Here is an 18,056-nt window from a genome sequence, read left to right as displayed (position 1 = left end):
CATGACCCGAGCCGAAGGCAGACGCTTAACCATTTGAGCCACCCAGGCGCCCCATGGGTTGTACAGTTTAATGTTTGCTCTCAGAAATTCTGATTTTTAGGTAATAAATAAATTATAGAGTGTATTCTTATGTTAATCCTATTCTTACATAATCACTGTAAGAAAATTTCTATAGGCTTCAATCTTATGCAAATAGGTTGGTTAATATATAATATATACAAACCAAGGAATCTTTTCTCATCACTTTGTTTACAAAGCAAGAACTTTAAGAAGTCTGTTAGGCTAACACTTAACAGAGATTGATATTTGCAATAAATGTTAAAATGCAATTTAGGTTCAATAGTTAAAAATGAGGAATATATTAACTTCTTTTTTTTCTTCGAGGTTTGTGTTTATATAATTAAGCTAGCTGTACACCAATTATAGCATGTGGATAGTAAGCAATATAAATTTTTAATTTTACACAAATTACATATGGATCACCAAAATTTTGCATATAAATACTGAAGACAACAATGAATAAGTTAAAATCTGTTCAAAGAAATAAAACGAAGCAACTAGTTATGTACAAGGGAACACGCATAAGGCTATCAACTGATTTTTCAGTAGAAAGTCTGCAGGCTAGAAGGAGTGGCACGATATAGTCAAAGTGAGGAAAGGAAAAAAACTTACAGCCAAGAATATTCTGCCTGGCAAGGTTATTATTCAGAATTGAAGGAGAGATAAAGAGTTTCCCAGGCAAACAAAAGTTAGAGGAATTTATCACAACTAAGCCATCCTTACTGGCTTAAGTGAAAAAGAAAAAGCCTAAGTAGAAGAAAAGTATGAAAGAGAAAATTTCATTGGTAAAAGCAAACATAGTAAAGGTAGTGGTTCAATCACTTGTAAAGCCTTAAAAAAAAATGATAAAAGCAGCTATATCTATAGAATTAGTGAAGGAGGTGACGCTACTTTCCTGCTCCCACAATACCTCTCACTCTTCCTTTCCAACCAGGGCCTGGCAGAATGGCTTCCACAAAGAAGGGTGGCAGGAAGAAGGGCCATTCTACCATCAACAAAGTACTGACCAGAGAATACACCATCCACATTCACAAGCACATCCATAGAGTGAATTTCAAGAAGTGTGCCCCTTGGGCACTCAAAGACATCCAGAAATTTGCTCTGAAGGAGGTGGGAACTCCAGATATGTGCATTGAGACCAGCCTCAACAAAGCTGTCTGGGCCAAAGGAATAAGGAATGTTCCATACCACATTCATACACTTGTCCAGAAAACATAACAAGGATGAAGATTCATCAAGCAAGCTCTATACATTGGTTACCTATGTACCTGTCACCATTTTCAAAAATCTACAGGCAGTTAATGTGGATGAAAACTAATCACTGATTGTCAATAAAGGTATAAAACTGCAAAAAAAAAAAATTAGTTAAGAATACAAAATAAAAAGATGTAAAATATGACATCAAATTCATAAATTGTGGTGGAGGGAGTAAAAATGTAGTGCTTTTAGAATATGTTTGCATTTAAGTGACTTAAACTTAAAATAGACTGCTATCTATAGGATATTATATGTGAACCTCATAGGAACCACAAACTAAAAACCTATAATAGATAAACAAAAAATAGGGGCACCTGGGCGGCTCAGTCAGGTAAGCGTCTGCCTATGGCTCAGGTCATGATCCCAGGGTCCTGGGATCAAGCCCCGCATCGGGCTCCCTGCTCCTTAGGGAGCCTGCTTCTCCCTCTCCCTCTGCCTGCTTCTTCCCCTGCTTGTGCTCTCTCTCTGTCAAATAAATAAATAAAATCTTTTTTAAAAATAAGCAAAAAATAAAAGGAGTCAGAATATCATTAAAGAAAGTCATCAAATCACAAGAATAGAGAGCAAGAGAAGAAGAAATAGGGAAAAACTACAAAATTAACCAGAAACAATTAACAAAATGGTAACAAGTACATACTTTTCAATAATTACTTTAAATGTAAATGGACTAAATGCTCTTATCATATGCTCTATATCAAAGATATAGAGTGACTAAGTGGTTAAAAAAACAAGACCCATCTATATGCTCCCTACAAGAGACTCACTTCAGAACTAAAGACACATATAGACTGAAAGTGAAAGGATAGAAAAAGATTTCATGCAATGGAAACAAATTAACAAGCTGGGGTAGCAATAGTTGTATCAGATAAAATAGACTTTAAAACAAACTAGCAAGAGATCAAGAAGGGCATTACATAATGATAAAGGGATCAATCCAACAAGAAGATATAACAATTATAAATATCTATGCACCTAATATTAGGAGAACCTAAATACATAAAGCAAATATTAACATAAAAAGAGAAACTAACAGTAATACAATAATAATAGGGGACTTTAAGACCCCACTTACATCAGTGGATAGATCATCCAGATGGAAAATTAATAAAGAAAGAGTGGTTTTGAACAATACATTAGAAGCAGATGAACTTAACAGATATATACAGAACATTCCATCCAAAAACAGCAGAATATACATTCTTTTCAAGTGCACATGGAATGTTCTCCAGAATAGATCACATGTCAGGCTACAAAAGAGTCTCAATAAATTTAAGATTGAAATCATATTAAGCATCTTTTCTGACCACAACAGTATGAAACTAGAAATCATTTAAGAGAAAAAAAAAAAAAAAAACAAGAAAAACAAACACATAGAGGCTAAACAACATGCTACTAAACAATCAATGGGTCAATGAAGAAATTAAAGAGAAAATTTCTAAAATACCTGGAGACAAATGAAAATGGATACAGATCATTCCAAAATCTTTGGTACACACAAGTGCAGTCCTAAGAGGGAGTTTACAGTGATACTGACCTACCTCAAGAAACAAGAAAAATCTTAAATAAACAATCTAGCTTTACACCTAAATTAATTCAAAAAAGAATAAAGCCCAAAGTTAGTAAAGCACTGCCTTTTTTGTCTGGCTTATTTCACTTAGAGTAATGTCCTAAAGTATCATGCACACTGTGGCATATTACAGAATTTCCTTCCTTTTTAAGACTGAATAGTATTCTATCATATATGTTATAACATATGTTATATATAATATAACATATATATGTTATAATATATCACACTTTGCATTTTGGTAGGTTTTGTGTTTCTAGTAATTTGTTCATTTCATCTAGGTTATCCAATTTTTTGATGCACATTGTTTAGTACTCTCTTATAATTCTGTTTCTGCAGAATTAATAGTATTGTCCCCACTTTCAACTCTGATTTTAGTAACTTGGGTTTCCCCTCTTTTTTGTTTTCCTACTCCATCTAGCTAAAGGTTGTCAACTTTGTTGATCTTTTCAAAGAACCAACTTTGGTTTCATTGATTTTCTCTGTTGTTTTTTTATCTCTATTTCACTTATCTCTGCTCTAAAATTTAGTATTTCCTTCCTTCTGCTAGCTTTGCATTTAGTTTGTTCTTCTTTTTCTAGTTCCCTAAGTTGTAAAGTCAGGTTGTCAATTTGAGATCAGAAAGTGTCTATTTTTTTTCTTAGCATTTACAATAGCTCAAAATGGAAACCCTGAATATACTCACACACAAACTCTAAACATTAGAAAAGCAGATTTCAAGATACATTTAGAGAAATTCTGACATTATTGCATAGGAAGAGACTCTTCAAGAAATGTTCTTGGAGTTTCTTGGTCCTCCAAAGTAGAGATAGAAAAGATGGAAAGAGGGACCCAAAATTCAAGAGTAAGAATTTTATTAGAAAGGCTCAAGCCGTGAATAAGGGGACTCATGATAAAGACTAAGTTCAAATTTAAAAGACTATTTCCTAAAGTAATAGTTGGAGCAAGAAATAGGAAGAAGAAGAAATGAAATCATTGCTGGATCAAACCGGGCAAAGAGAAAGCAAAACAATTTTATTTCTATTTAAGCCTTGTCTTTATGAAAGGGAATAACTTTCAAGCTGAAAAATAGAGAACAGCCACAAGGGTTAAAGCTAAGATAAGTGAAGAATCAGATAAGAAGAGAACTCTTAACTCCTCTAAGTTCCAGTTTCTAAACAGAGATGTTTGACATTCCAGGATACTAAAAACATTGTAGTTGCAATTGCAGAGTCTGTGCTTGATAATGAGTCAGGAAGAAGATGAAGATCACCAGGAGACTGGAAAACGAAAACTTATGTCCAAGTGTTCAGCAAGAAAAAAAAAATGTGACTCTAGGTAATATCAACTAATTATTCAGCCATAATTTATTGAACACCTAACCTATGCTAAACACTGAGCATGGTTTGGGGACTACAAGAAGAAAATAGAATCCCTAGCCTACAGGTAGCTTACATTCTAGCAGGGGACCCAGATTGGAACATGAAAAGTTACAGTGCTGCAGTAGAGATCAGTGTTAGAGTGAAGTGGGTACTGTGCAAGTCAGGGAGGGACAGCCTAACCCTACCTCGAGAGAGGCAGACAAGGCTTGGGTGCAGATAGAGAGACTGACCTTCACCAGCTGATGGGTGGAAATGCTAGGGAAGAAGAATGAGGAAAAAGTAGGGAGAACGTGGGATGGAAGTTTCCTCTGATGGGTGAAGAAGAAAGACTATCTTCAGAGTGGGGGACGTTCTGGCAACAGTCACCTTAAGCTGGCTTCTGGGTCATATGTCAGACTAAACATCTATATATTGGAGGGCAGATGACAATGGTTTCACTTGGGGGTCAAATTCATTTGACATAAGTAGGGCTTTAAACCAGTGAAAGTTGAGTTATCTGTTCCTCTGATATTATTCAGAGCCATTGGAGAGAGCGCTGTGTCAAGTGGGGCAAAGCCTTGGCCACAGAAGGGTACAACCTCGAGGCAGTTGACTGACCACTATTGGTTGGTGGTTTCCACTGGACATCACAAGAATACCTAGGCACTGACTTGGCACCCACGCAGCTCCCTTGTGCAGATGACAGATTGAAGTGGGTTTCATGATGGTGATATCTCCAAGTCTACACCTCGGCCTTCCTTGACTTCCTCTGACTTGTTCAAGAATACTCTCTGCAAGTATGTATGCAGATGTTTCTATTTTACAGTTAGTCTTGCAGCTTTTGACCTTAAGGGTCAAAATTCTCTTCACTTTTTTCTGGTTTTGTTGCACTCATATCCCCTCAAAGCTCTCCGTTACTATTGTTTAATTCTTTGAGCTGGGGGAAGGGAAAGCAACGGGACTGAATAAGATGTGTGCATGGGAGAGGACAAGAGAGGGGAGTGGAGATAGGAAGCCAGCTGAAAGGAAATTAACCAACCTGTTTATGGGGCGAAGTAGTGAGATTTTGAGTGGCTTTTGTTTTCTTTTTTATGCAACTACTTAAAAAAAAACCTGTTTGCAAAAAGCCACTTAGTACTTTTATAAACAGAAAACTACTCATGAATATTATTATTTTTCCCAGATGAGGAAGAATCACAATGAGCTAGCAAGAGTTCCCCAGAAATTAGTTTAAGCCTGATATAATATTTGGATAGAGCTATTGGGTGGATAAATCAGGGGGATGCATGGTATTTCTAATTATTTTATTACATGGAACCAAAATTGATTGAATAATCATATCCAAAAAGTGTTTATTATAATGTGTGACTATCGACCTAAGCAATGCTTCTGGTGGGTTGCCACAAGACTCCACATAGCTTCATCTAATACCTTACATGAAAATAACTAATTTGTGTTTATGAAATTTGCAGATGGAAACTGAGGGAACATATCAGAATCGAGATTCACAATGACTTCAATAGAACGGGCAAGCAGGTCAAATTACTGAGATACCACACAGTGATAAGTGTCCAGTTTGACAAAGCAGCTCTCCACGTCTGGGATGGGACACAACTGGAGAGAGAGTGGGTACAAAACCCCAAGAGTTGACCCACCTGCAGGTTCAGGATGATCTGCAAGCACTTCCCTGGCCCAAAGCTACTGTGATGTTAAGCAGCGTTAATGGAAATGCCACACCTGGAACAAGGTGAAGAATATTCCTCCATTGTCTGATTAGATGACAACCTTCATTGCTTGTATATTTGTGTCCTACTGGCCCAATTGCATTGAGTGGAGGAGGAGGAAAAGGAGAGGTGTTCCTCACCACAGAGACTTTGGGAGACATTTTCCAGTGCCAGTGGACCAATATTATGGCTGCTGGTCTTCTTGAGGTTCACACATTTGTTTGGATCCAACACTTAGATCAGCTAAGGAACAGATACTTTTATGCAATTTCCCTAACTTGTAACTTCCTCCCCATTGAGAGTATTTGTGCAAAAATATTGCACAAGGATTTTCAAAAAGTGTTAAAGCTAAGCTTGTTTCTGAAGTTCAGGCCACAGCTGAATTTAAGATTCATGGATAGAGGATATTTTCTACCCTCCTGTGCTAAAACTATGAACCTGGATTTGATCCTAGGCAGAGATGTTCTTTGCAATGACATCTCTAAGAGGAGCTTCCTGGCTAGCTTGACTGGTATTGATTGACTGTTTGTCAAAAGTCTTTAAGTTGGCATCTAGCAGGCCTGGGTGGCTCAGTCGGTTAAGCATCTGCCTTCTGCTCAGGTCATGATCCCATGGTCCAGGGATAGAGCTCTGCATGGGCTCCCTGCTCAACAGGAAGTCTGTTTCTCCCTCTGTCTGCCCCTCCCCCTGCTCGAGCACTCTCGCACAAGCTCTCTGTCCCTCTCTCTCTCTCAAATAAATAAATAAAATCTTTTTTTAAAAAAGTTGGCATCTAGATATGCTCTCTGATTTAATTATCTCCTGAAATCTGCAGTGTACTTAGATATGAATAATTATAACCAAGTAGAAAATAAACTTCTTACAGGCAGGAAACATGTACCTTTTAGGATTTTCATTTTCTAATCTTTTCATCTTTTTAAAATTAGCTTTCTTTCTTCCTGTCTTTCTTCCTGTCTTTCTTTCTTCCTGTCTTTCTTCCTGTCTTTCTTTCTTCTTTCTTTCTTTCTTTCTTTCTTTCTTTCTTTCTTTCTTTCTTTCTTTCTTTCTTTCTTTCTTCTTTCTTTTTTCCTTCTTTCTTCTTTTCCTTCTTTTCTTCTGCCTTTCTTCCCACCCTTCTTCCTTCCTATCTTTCTATAGAGTCAAGCAGTACTAAACACAAAGCAGTTGATGACTGATAGTGACAGCCCCAATCTTTGTGTAACAGAGGACCCCCCAGGCTATACTAAATTGTTGCAAATTCAGACAAGCCTAGGGAGGTTCCAGGGCCAGCTATATTTGTGTGAGGCTGAGGAATCCCCTGGGAAAGAAAACTCACAAGGAAGGAGAGTCAAGGCCAGAGACCCTGTCGGAGATAATGGGCTAGAACATCTGCCAAGGACATGCAGCAGCAGAGCATCACATCAGCTCTTGGATGAAGGCCCAGGACTCAGGGCCGCCTAGAGGCAGCTGGAGGAAATGAGTGTGGGAGCCCATGTGGAAGGAAGAGCAGACTCCCAGGAGACAGGAGACGTTCTACGGCTGAATTCTATAGGAGGGAGTAAAGTCAGAGGAAAATGGTATAGCCTAGGGAAATCAGAGTGTTTTGAAATATTTTAGAAAAAAATCTGAAGGGAAAACTGATGTACGTCAAAAAGCATATTCCCTTATCATTCATCATGAGAAAATGCTGATCAAAGGTAACTCACTTGTGGGGCACCTGAGTGGCTCAGTTGGTTAAGTGGCTGCCTTCGGCTCAGGTCATGATCCCAGGGTCCTGGGATCGAGTCCCATGTCAGGCTCCCCGCTCAGCGAGGAACCTGCTTCTCCCTCTGTCTCCTGGCTTGTGCTCTCACTCTCTCTCTCTCTGTCAAATAAATAAATAAATAAAATATTTTAAAATAAAAAAAAAAAAGGTAACTCACTTGTGCTATAGAAGTAGGCCCTCTGTTTACAAACACCACACTTAGATTAAGGAGAACCTATGGATTGCTCATTCCAAAGTTACTCTAATGTGGGTATTCAAAAGGAAGACTTTTGCTCGCTTAAAAGTGCACCCAAAAAAGTTGCAAATCTCTCCTCTAAGGAAATAGAGCACTAAGTTTGCCTAACTGAAATTATTATACTTTACAAAACGTAACTAAATCTATGTTGTAAATACCTCTTTTATTCAACAAAAGTACAAGTGCTCTATGAAATGTCTTTTTTATAATTACTGTCTTTAACCCAGGATTAACAAGAAAAAAGTAAGTTGATTTGGGGAAATTTTTTATTGCTATTATTATAAACACATAAAATGTGTTCTCCACAGTGTGTGTGTTGTAAGCAAACATTTCTAGACTTCAATAATGCTAGACTTGCGTTCGCTTTTTAGTAGCACCATGCAATAATATGGTCTGCCGTCATCACTCCATTTTCTCACTTGTGGACCTCAGCAAGCACATCCCCAGGCTTCAGTGCAGGCTAGCTCCAACACTGCTGGGAGGGGTAGAAACTTATGCTTTCTCATGGGCCCCAAAAGGCATATAGTTGGGTTCTATAATGTTTTCCAGGGTTGTTGTTTTTTTTTTCCTTTTTCTCTATCAAGAGAGGAGAAAACATATAAATTGCATGTGGCCTAAAATGGACGTCTTGTAGAGAGCGCAACTTGCGTTAACCACGTAACCATGCTTCCCGTCCATAGAACATGTGCCCATTTCTTATTTACAGAATGTATAATTAGGAAACATAGGATAATAAAACATGAAATGAGGCAAAAGCATAGGAATTTGTCTTTTATTTTGCTTTTGGTAGAGAGATTTTTGTCTCAATCTTGGAACGAACTTAAAAACTAGAGCTTGTTAAGCTAGGCTGGAAACAATCTTAAGCAAGAGCAGGAGCTCTATTCACCTTTTTGGAATTATGCAAGTGTAACCTGTTTGGAGAATAAAAAGCAATGGAAGAAATTAGCGGATGACACTAGAAGAGCTCATAAAGGGCATTAAAAAAAAAAAAAACAACTTTGGTCAGTTTAGCATTAAGAAAAAGCAAAGGGTAAGCATTTTGTGATTCGTGTATGCATGTCTGTGTGTGGAAATGACAAATCTATTTTAATAGCTCTTATGTTTCTTCCCCCTACACATGCCGGTAGACTTACCAAAAATGGTCCATATAAAAGTGGGTCTGACTAAAGATGGCAGAAACTTCCTCAGCGTCTACCACATGGTGCCTCTGCCTTCCTGCCACTCACTAAAAACATGATTTCCAAAATGGATGCTTTCAAAAATTCTTCTCTCCCTTCCTTTTATAGGAAATAGACCATTTTCCTAACACATAAACGCCTCTGACCCCACATTTACAAGAACATGAATCAGGAGTCTGACCTATCCCTTTTGAAAAGTTGCCCATCTTTAATACAGGGCATAACAAATGAAGTGCAAAGATCCTAGGGGATACTACTTTACATCATCATCGAGGCTATCAGGAGCGAGGAAAGGGGAACCTCTGTGAAGAGAGAACTGGAAGAAAAAGTGGAATTCACTCTGTTTTGAAATATCCTAAGTGAATGTGGTATAAAAACCACAATGCATAGTTTTATCCTCAAAGAATGTAAAGGAAATAGAATCTTCAGAAAAGAAAGGCTGGTTTGTGCTGGGGAGAAAGCTGAAAAGAACATTTTATAAGAAAGTCACACTTCAGCCAAGTACTTAGTTTTTTCAGCCTAAGGCCTGAACTATAAAAATTGGAAGGAACCCTCTCTTTAGGACTAGACTGAAGAGTTTATATTATGGATCCTAGCAGCTAACTTTGTGTGAGCTACATCTCTCCCTCTACGCTAAGCTTAGTAATGGGATTAGGATGCTTCCACTCTGGCTTCCTTCTTCCATTTTCCTTCCTGCTAAAAATCTAGGACTGTTATAAACATCATTGCCTGATTATTGGTATTACACATAGTTATTGGTAAATAACCAAAACTGGAAAAAAAAAAAAAAACATGTTTAGCAACAATGTACTAGACATTGTTTTGTTACATGCATGATGATTTTAAACTAAGTATTAGATGATTATAACATTAGACTTGTAGAACTTGAACATTTATACTGAGTTTATGTCAAATTTATCCAAGTTGAGGGGCACCTGGTTGGCTCAGTTCGTTAAGCCTCCGACTCGTGGTTTCAGTTCAGGTCATGATCTCGCTGTTGTGGGATTGAGCTCCGTGTCGGGCTCTGTGCTCAGTGCGGAGTCTGCTCCAGATTCTCTCTTCCTCCTCCTCTGCCCTTCCCCCTGCTCACATGCACTCTCTCTTTGTCTCTTTCTCTCAAAAATAAATACATAAAACCTTTAAAAAAATATTTATCCAAGTTGAAACCACTGAGTAATAATGTTAAAGATTTATCTTTAATAGCTGAATTTCATTCCCTTTAAAACTTAAAGGTGAATTGAAAATTTGCCCTCTTCCTAAACAATGAAATTCTTAAAGCAGGACCTGTTTCTCCCTATGGCATTACCTTTCAAAATGAACAACTGAACTAATCTAAGTAATGATGCATCTGTCACTAGAGGGGGTTAAAGCATTTCTGTCCTTGGCTGCCATGGGGAAAGCAAGATTCTAGAAAGCTGTCCTTCCTCCCCTTTGGGATGTGTGGGAGTATTAAACCCCAAATAGAACAGTGCTAAACTTTCCTTTTTCATATTTTGTTTTTCTATAAACAAACTTTATCTGTGGCCTTGTAGCAGACAGTCAGTTCCAGGAAACACACAGCAACAATGTCATTCCCCTTGTGTTGCACATAATATAAAAACAGAGTTTAAGTAAATATTTGAATTAGGACAATTTGAAAACTGACTTTGGAGTCCCCTTTCCCTGGCATGTATCGATCCCCTTCTCTCCAGAGCGGCTGTTTCAGCGGATTCAGTATGCCACACCTGAGCCATTTAAATGAAGCTGCTTCCGGGAAACATACCAAATACTAGCAGGGTTTCATCTTAAAGACAGCATTTGCAGAATGGAACTCAGATTAGGAGGCTCAGCTTCTGTTGTGCAGCAAAGAAATCGGGTCTAGAAATAGCATAGAGCAACACCTAGTGCTAAACGTGGATATAGCAGAAAGATTGTCAGTCGCAGCGGGCTTATTGAACTATAGGTGAAGGTTGCAGTTAGACAGTTCTTTGTTTGGGTATTTTAACCGTGGAATTAGTCTGTGAAATGACAGGCGTGGACTGGCTGATCTCTCAGGTCCCGTTCCATTCTCTGATTCTCCAGTTGGGTCGTTACTGTGTACTTTTCATTCTCATTGCCCCACATGCTTTTTAGTGAACTTGTCTGTTGGATCAAGGAGGCATGCCTAGTAGCCTAGCTGTTAACTTTAATATCAATTAGCTTTGGGTGGATCAAGAGAAAGTAACAGAAAGGCTATGTACTGGGACAAGGAGATGGGGAAGTATCAGGAAATGCCCTTTTCTCCCCCGCCCCTTTAAAATAAATATATAAATAAATAAAAACCAGGGCAGGACATCTGCATTGTTGAAAAGAGAAAGGAAAGTGCGGGCCTTTGTATACAAAAACGATACCATCATCTGGTAAAAGTAAGCAATGTTTGTCCTAGGCTACCCAATTCCTTATATCAGAACGATGCACTTAGTCAGTTGTCCTAGCTCAGAAAAGATCACAATATCATCTGTGTGGAAATACAATAGGAGTATTAGTTTGTATAATCAGATTCTTGTGAATAAAAATTTTATTTTATTATTTTTTAATTTTTTTAAAGATTTTATTTATTTGAGAGAGAGCTCCAGAGAGAAAGAGAGAGAGAGAGAACACAAGTGGGGGGAGGGGCAGAGGGAGAAGCAGACTCCCAGCTCAGCAGGGAGCCCGATGCGGGACTTGATCCCAGGGTCCTGGGATCATGACCTGAGCCGAAGGCAGAAGCTTACCGCTTACTGGACTGAGCCACCCAGGCGTCCCTCATGAATAAAAATTTTAATATCTTTGCTATCATTTTTCTAGAGAGTAGGGGAAAATACTTGTTATCTATGAAAAGTACTCAGACGAAGCAGTAGATAAAACTTTGAATATACAGAAATACGTAAAAGCCATTCTATTAGACAGATCACCAGTGAACATGAGCTGCTTTAAAAAAGTTGGCATCATCCTTAGAGCTTTCCCCCAGAGGCGGAAGTTCTGGCTAGACTCACGCGGTTGGTCTGTGACCTTGAGTCTTCCTCTATTTAACACAGAGTCATGTGGCGGTATGTCACATGCCCATATAGCAAGGCCAGAATAATCCCAGCATGGGCACGCCTCTCCCATATATTCACATACAACGCACGTGTATTTACAGTGCGGTCTCACAGCTGAGCGAGCTAACCTGGAAGATTTCCTTTGTGTTTCGGTGTGGATTTTGATGGAGAGGGGATGGAGAGATTTAAGGTACCAAAACATTAATTGTTTCTAAGTGAAGGCCTGAGGAGCTAGCTTTGTCAGCAAAATGGTCTAGATAAACTAGTGATAAGCAGCTTCATTCATCCATCCATCCATCCATCCATTCATTCATCAATGCTTCTTAAGCATCTACTATGGGCCAGGTATTGTTTGGGGCTCTGGAATGTAGCAGTGAACAAAACAAAGTCCTTACTTCATGGAGCTTTCATTCTAGTTGGGAAGACACACAGTAAACAGATGAGCCAAGAGCGATGAAGAATCAAGTCAGGTGGTAATGAGTAAGCTCAGTTGAGGGAGGGGGAAAGAGATTGATGAGAAAGGTCTGTGATGAGGGGATTTTGAGCAGAGACCTGGATGAATTGAGGGAGTGAATCAACTGTTGTACCATTTTTAGCTCACCTTGCTTTCCTGCATTATAAATATACAGAAAACTGAGGTTCCTAATATTTTAACCATTGCTTGGAAAATAGAGTAAGGACTTTGTTTCCTGGCCAATCAGAAGTTGATTTAGAGGGGTGCCTGGGTGGCTCAGTCAGTTAAGCATCTGACTCTTGATTTCGGCTCAGATCATGATCTCAGGGTCGTGAGATCAAGCCCCAGTGGGGCTTCCGCACCAGGTGTGGAGCCTACTTAAGATTCTCTCTCCCTCTCCCCCTGCCCCTACCCCCTCCTGTGCTTTCTCTCTCTCAAAAAAAAAACAAAACAAAACAAAAACAACCTGATTTAGAGACATTAACCCTACTGGTCACTCTCAACCTGTGGATGGGGATTGGTCTTTGAGTTCTGTGCATGCCCAGATCCTCACTGAATTCTCACCTCTCCATCCACCTACACTAGTCACTCCATGACTTCAGATGTTAGCAGTTCCCTCCCAGTTTTGCATCCCTTTTCAAGGAGCTAGAAAAGAGTGATTTAGCTCTATGCTCCTTCAGTCCTTGCCCTTCCAGGCCTCTGCTGTGTTGGCTGACAAGTTCTAATTATCTTATGACACAGTCACCAGAGCTGGGCTGAGATCACCAATTTGTGACTCAAAGGCTGTTGACTAAGCAGCTGGTGGACACCGGCTCCCAGCTGGTGGATGCTGGCCTCCTGGCTGCCTATTTGTGTGCCAGGAGGGCAGAGGGAGGCCTCCGTGGAGGAACTCTACATGAAATCTCTCCCGCAGGAATCCGGTTGGCCAAGAGACCATGTACAGCGCCGGCTTAGTTTCCATTGCTTCTACCAGCCAGCGGTGGATCCAGATGGTGGTTCCCAGTCCTCCAGGAGATAACACTTTCACTGATAAAGGTTTCTGGGGGACAGGCATTTTGGCCATGCAGGCACTTTAGCTCCTTGGGGATTTATTTCAAGGCATGGAATCTGAGATATGGAAGGAATCTGAGAAATTATCTAGTCTAACCTCCACATGTCGCTGAGAAGGACACCAAGATTACGAGAGGTTTTGATTTACTCGAGGTCACACAGCCAGAGTCTCTTCCTACTGCATTACACTGCTCCTCATCTCACTCATTTGTTTTAGCCTATGCCCCCTCGGCCAGCCATACAGGAACAATGCATGCAACAACCAGCATAGTCCATCTCCACACGAAGGTCAAGAGCACACACATGGAGCACTGAGAAATGGAAAACTAGACCAGCAATGCTCTAGATAGAAAGTCCAGAGTTTTCCTTCAATACATAGGAATGAAACTTTGGTTGTGGTTCTCCCATTTGTCCTAATTTTATAAAAAGAAAGGGCGAGGAATATCTCTCTGTCTCTGTCTCTCTCTGTCTCTGTCTCTGTAACTGGGAGTAGAATCAGCAGTTCTAAAAAATGTTTCCTTTGTGCACATGCAGCATCATCTCCATTCCTATTATGTCCTGGGTGAGTACAGCCCTATTTGGTATATGTCATGGATCAATTTTCATCTATGCATACATGTTTTAAAAGGTGTAGTACACCTATGTCCTGATCTGATAGTGGAAAACAAAAATTACAGACTTCGGAGTCAAGCATTGTAGGTTCAAAACCAGGATTCAACACTGATTAGCTGTTATCACCTTCACTATTTACGCCTTAGAACCTCAGCTTTGTCATTTGTAAAATGGAAAAAATAATGACAACTGTAGAGGGCTTTAGTGAACCCATCCTCACCATTCCTGCCTCTCTTGTGCCTTTTACGTGGATATATTTGGATCCAAAAGTATGTTTAGTTTCTCACTGAACAGTTTGGTTCTTTCCTTTTCAAAAATGCCAAGAGAAGGAACTAAATGAATATACATTTCCTATTTAAGAGGATTTAAAGGTTGTCCCTAAAAGCAACTTAAAAACAAGCATAACCTGAGAACATTTCAGGATACTTAGACCTCCTTCTTTCTCATCCCCTTTTGTTTTGTTTTGCTTTGTTTTTTGCCCTTTCCCTCTACTCATTTCCCTTTAGTCCGCCCTACAAGTATCTTTTGTAAAATGCACACGAGTGGCCCGTGGCTTCCATTGCTCCTCTGTCCCGGAATCAACTCTGTCCAGACCCAGGCTTTGGATCTGTGAGTGACGCAAGAAGCTGTTTTTGGCTTCAGGAATGTTTTCCTCTATGTTCTGACTCCTCTCTTGTTGTTCTTCTTTCCTCTCCATCTTCTCTCCACCTCTCTTCCCCAGACACCCCCACTGTTTCTCTCTTCCTGTTTTCTTAGTGTCTTCCCCCGCTCCTTGGTGGCCAGAGCACCGATCAGTCATAGCTGCTGTCACGATCTCACTTCTATCTGCAGCCCTTCTAGTCCATGATTAAACAAGATAGGAGCAGCCTTCCCAAAAGACAGACAATCCCCACAGTAGCCTGTGGGAGGCTGCCTGGTGAGGTCAAGTCTGCCAATAAGAGCATTTCCTTGCAGCTGCAGGGCTTGGGAGAGCAAACTGACAGCGAGCTGCACACGTTTGCTGGTGACACACTTAAGTTGTTTTGCTTTGCAAAAACATGGGAAAATTCTGATAAATTCCAGATGATTGCAAAACACATCCGAGGGTCAGATATACAAAAGGCAGATAACGTCTAAACTAGGTAAGTACAAGCTGATGCACAAATCTCTATTTGGGTCCAAACATCTTGCAGATTGGAAGGCTTTAAATTTGACAATTCCCAGTTCGGGATGATAAAAATTGAACTTTGCTCTCCTTAAACCCCAAGCCATTATGAGAAGAGAGGGTTCACTCAAAGTTGAAGTCGAACAGCTAGTAAAAAGCAGAAGGAAATGTGCATTATGAAGGAGCGTTAGAAAGGTTTTTAAACCAGTAAAGAAATTGGAATAGCTGGAAAGACAAGAGTATATAAACAATACCCATCAATGTGTCTGCAAGAGTGGTTCACCTTCACAGTGTAACCTAACATACCTGTTGCATCATCCCTATTCGAGAAAGACAGGTGTCATGTTGATGCTGATGGGGGGCCAGAGCAGCTTTTCCCGACACTCCTTACACTGTGACCCACAGGCGTCAATATTCTCGGGGATTATTGAGCCAGCGTGGCTGTATGTCTGTGTAAAAGTTAGACCCTTCGTTTTATGCAGTTCACAAAACTATTGTTTTTCCTTTTGTTCTCCAACATTTTAATTTAAAAATTTCAGACCAATAGAAAAGTTGAAAAAAGCATAAAGAACGCTAACTTAACTAGTTTCACCAATAGGACATTCTCTTATATAATTATCATGTCATTCATACTCCCAAGATACTCAGCATTGATGCACGATTATCTACTATAAAATCCATATTTATTTTTATTTTATTATTTTTTAAAAGACTTATTGAGAGAGAGAGAGCAGGGGGAGGGGCAGAGGAGGAGACTCTCCAGCAGACTCTGAGCTGAGCGCAGAACCCGATGCGCGGCTCCATCCCACAGCCCTAAGATCATGACCTGAGCTGAAATCAAGGGTCGGATGATCAACCGACTGAGGCACTCAGGTGCCCCATAAAACCCATATTTAAATTTCCCCAAATATCTCAGCAATATTTATTATCTTTCGTGACATGGACAATTTTTGAAGAGTCCAGGCTAGTGCTTTTTAAAGTGTCCCTGTAATCTGAATTTGTCTGATTGTTTCTTTGTGATTAGATTCAGGCTAAACATGTTTGCCAAAAACACTATGCACATGATGGTGTGTGCTTTCCTTATATCCTATCAGGAGGCAGTGATGTCCCTTTGTCCTGGTGTTGGTGATATCAAGTCTGATCACTTGGTTCAGGTGGTGACTTCCATATTTTCCATTGTAGAGCTATCATTTTCCATTGTGCTTGAAACGGTTACTGCACTGGGGTTAGCAGAGTGTTAATATTCTAATTTTTCATTCCTTTTTTAGGTCTTAGATGGAATCCTTAGTCCTAAACCCAGGTCTTTCTGATGTCAAAGTTCATGCTCTTTCTGCTACAGGAGCTACGTCTCTATACTACGTAAACAAATGAAGCGAGTCACCTGAAGCTGCTAGGACAATAAAGCATTTTCATTTCATCTCTTGTTTAGAGCTCCATTCTCTTTCATCTTGGCAAAGACAGACCCCTTCTGGAACTTTGAAACCTACTTAAAAAAGAAAAAAAACAAAAAACCTGAGACTGTAACACATGCAGAGCTATTTCCAGGGCTCACATGTAAAGGAACATATCTAAAGAGGTACAGAGGGTCACCTGGGTGGCTCAGTCAGTTAAACGTCTGCCTTTAGCTCAGGTCATGATCTCAGGGTCCTGGGATGGAGCCCCACATCGGGCTCCCTGCTCAGCGGGGAGTCTGCCTCTCCCTCTCCCTCTGCCTGCCGCTCTGCTTACTTGTGATCTCTCTCTCTCTGTCAAATAAATAAATAAAATCTTTTAAAAATAAATAAATAAATAAAATAAAGAGGTAGAGAGTGTCCAAATCAGCTTCTCTCCCTCAGTCAGCATCACTGACATATCCCATCTCTTTTGATTACATTTCTTTCTTTTCTTTCTTTCTTTCTTTCTTTCTTTCTTTCTTTCTTTCTTTCTTTCTTTTTCTTTCTTTCTTTCCTTTCTTTCCTTCCTTCCTTCCTTCTTCTCTTTCTTTCTTTCTTTCTTTCTTTCTTTCTTTTTTCTTCTTTCTTTCTTTCTTTCTTTTTTCTTCTTTCTTTCTTTCTTTCTTCTGTGGCAAAGATGGATTGAAGAGTTTGGTGCAATTTCTGCCATTCTTTCCTGAGCAAAGATTGCTGGACCCCCTTGGATAAGAAGGAAGGTAGGGTCTGCAAAGCAGCCAGCAAAGATCTTGACTCCACCACCTTCACAGAGGATTGCAGACGTACCTTCCAGCAGTGCTGAAGGGGAAGCAGAGAGCCCTGGAGGGGCCAGGGGCCCTGGAGGGGGGCAGGGGCTCTGTGAGCCTTGCTGGCTGCAGACACTGGGGAACACAGATGACATGGCCGAGCTGAGAGGAAGCCCTGGTCAGAAGCAGAATTATATTTTCTTCTTTCCCAGTAGCTGCCCTCCCTGAAAATCTCTATGCTTTAAGGAAATGAGTGCGGACAGATTCCTGTGGGAAGGGGTGGCTGGGAAAATACCCATGGAGAAATCCCTAGCTCTACCTCTGTCCCTTCTCTTCGTTACATTAAGGGGCAAGGACGCTTCTAATCATGAGTACACTCCGGTTCGTAAGTCACCCCGGCAATGTCAGGGTTAGCCTGTCAGTGTTACAAACACTAAAAGAGCCCCCCCAGATTAGAGCAAAAAATATTCTCTTATG

General features: G+C 40.0%; 1 long non-coding RNA gene and 1 pseudogene across 1 annotated transcript; both read left to right on the top strand.

Moving 5' to 3' along the window:
• The first annotated feature begins 984 nt into the window (after positions 1–984).
• LOC123834593 (large ribosomal subunit protein eL31-like) lies at positions 985–1,378 on the top strand (annotated as a pseudogene).
• A 10,322-nt stretch (positions 1,379–11,700) lies between these two features.
• LOC123834592 (uncharacterized) lies at positions 11,701–16,991 on the top strand. Its single transcript, XR_006788468.2, has 3 exons — positions 11,701–12,333; positions 13,511–13,632; positions 16,672–16,991. It is a non-coding gene; the product is annotated as an uncharacterized LOC123834592 (long non-coding RNA).
• Positions 16,992–18,056: the final 1,065 nt, after the last annotated feature.

This window comes from Mirounga angustirostris, unplaced genomic scaffold (genome assembly GCF_029215605.1).
Source record: "Mirounga angustirostris isolate CCGP_5_RB_7025 unplaced genomic scaffold, mMirAng1.0.hap1 SCAF_1, whole genome shotgun sequence".
NCBI lineage: Eukaryota > Metazoa > Chordata > Mammalia > Carnivora > Phocidae > Mirounga > Mirounga angustirostris.
Note: the sequence above shows the minus strand (reverse complement) of the source record. Positions and strands in the feature narration are given on the sequence as shown.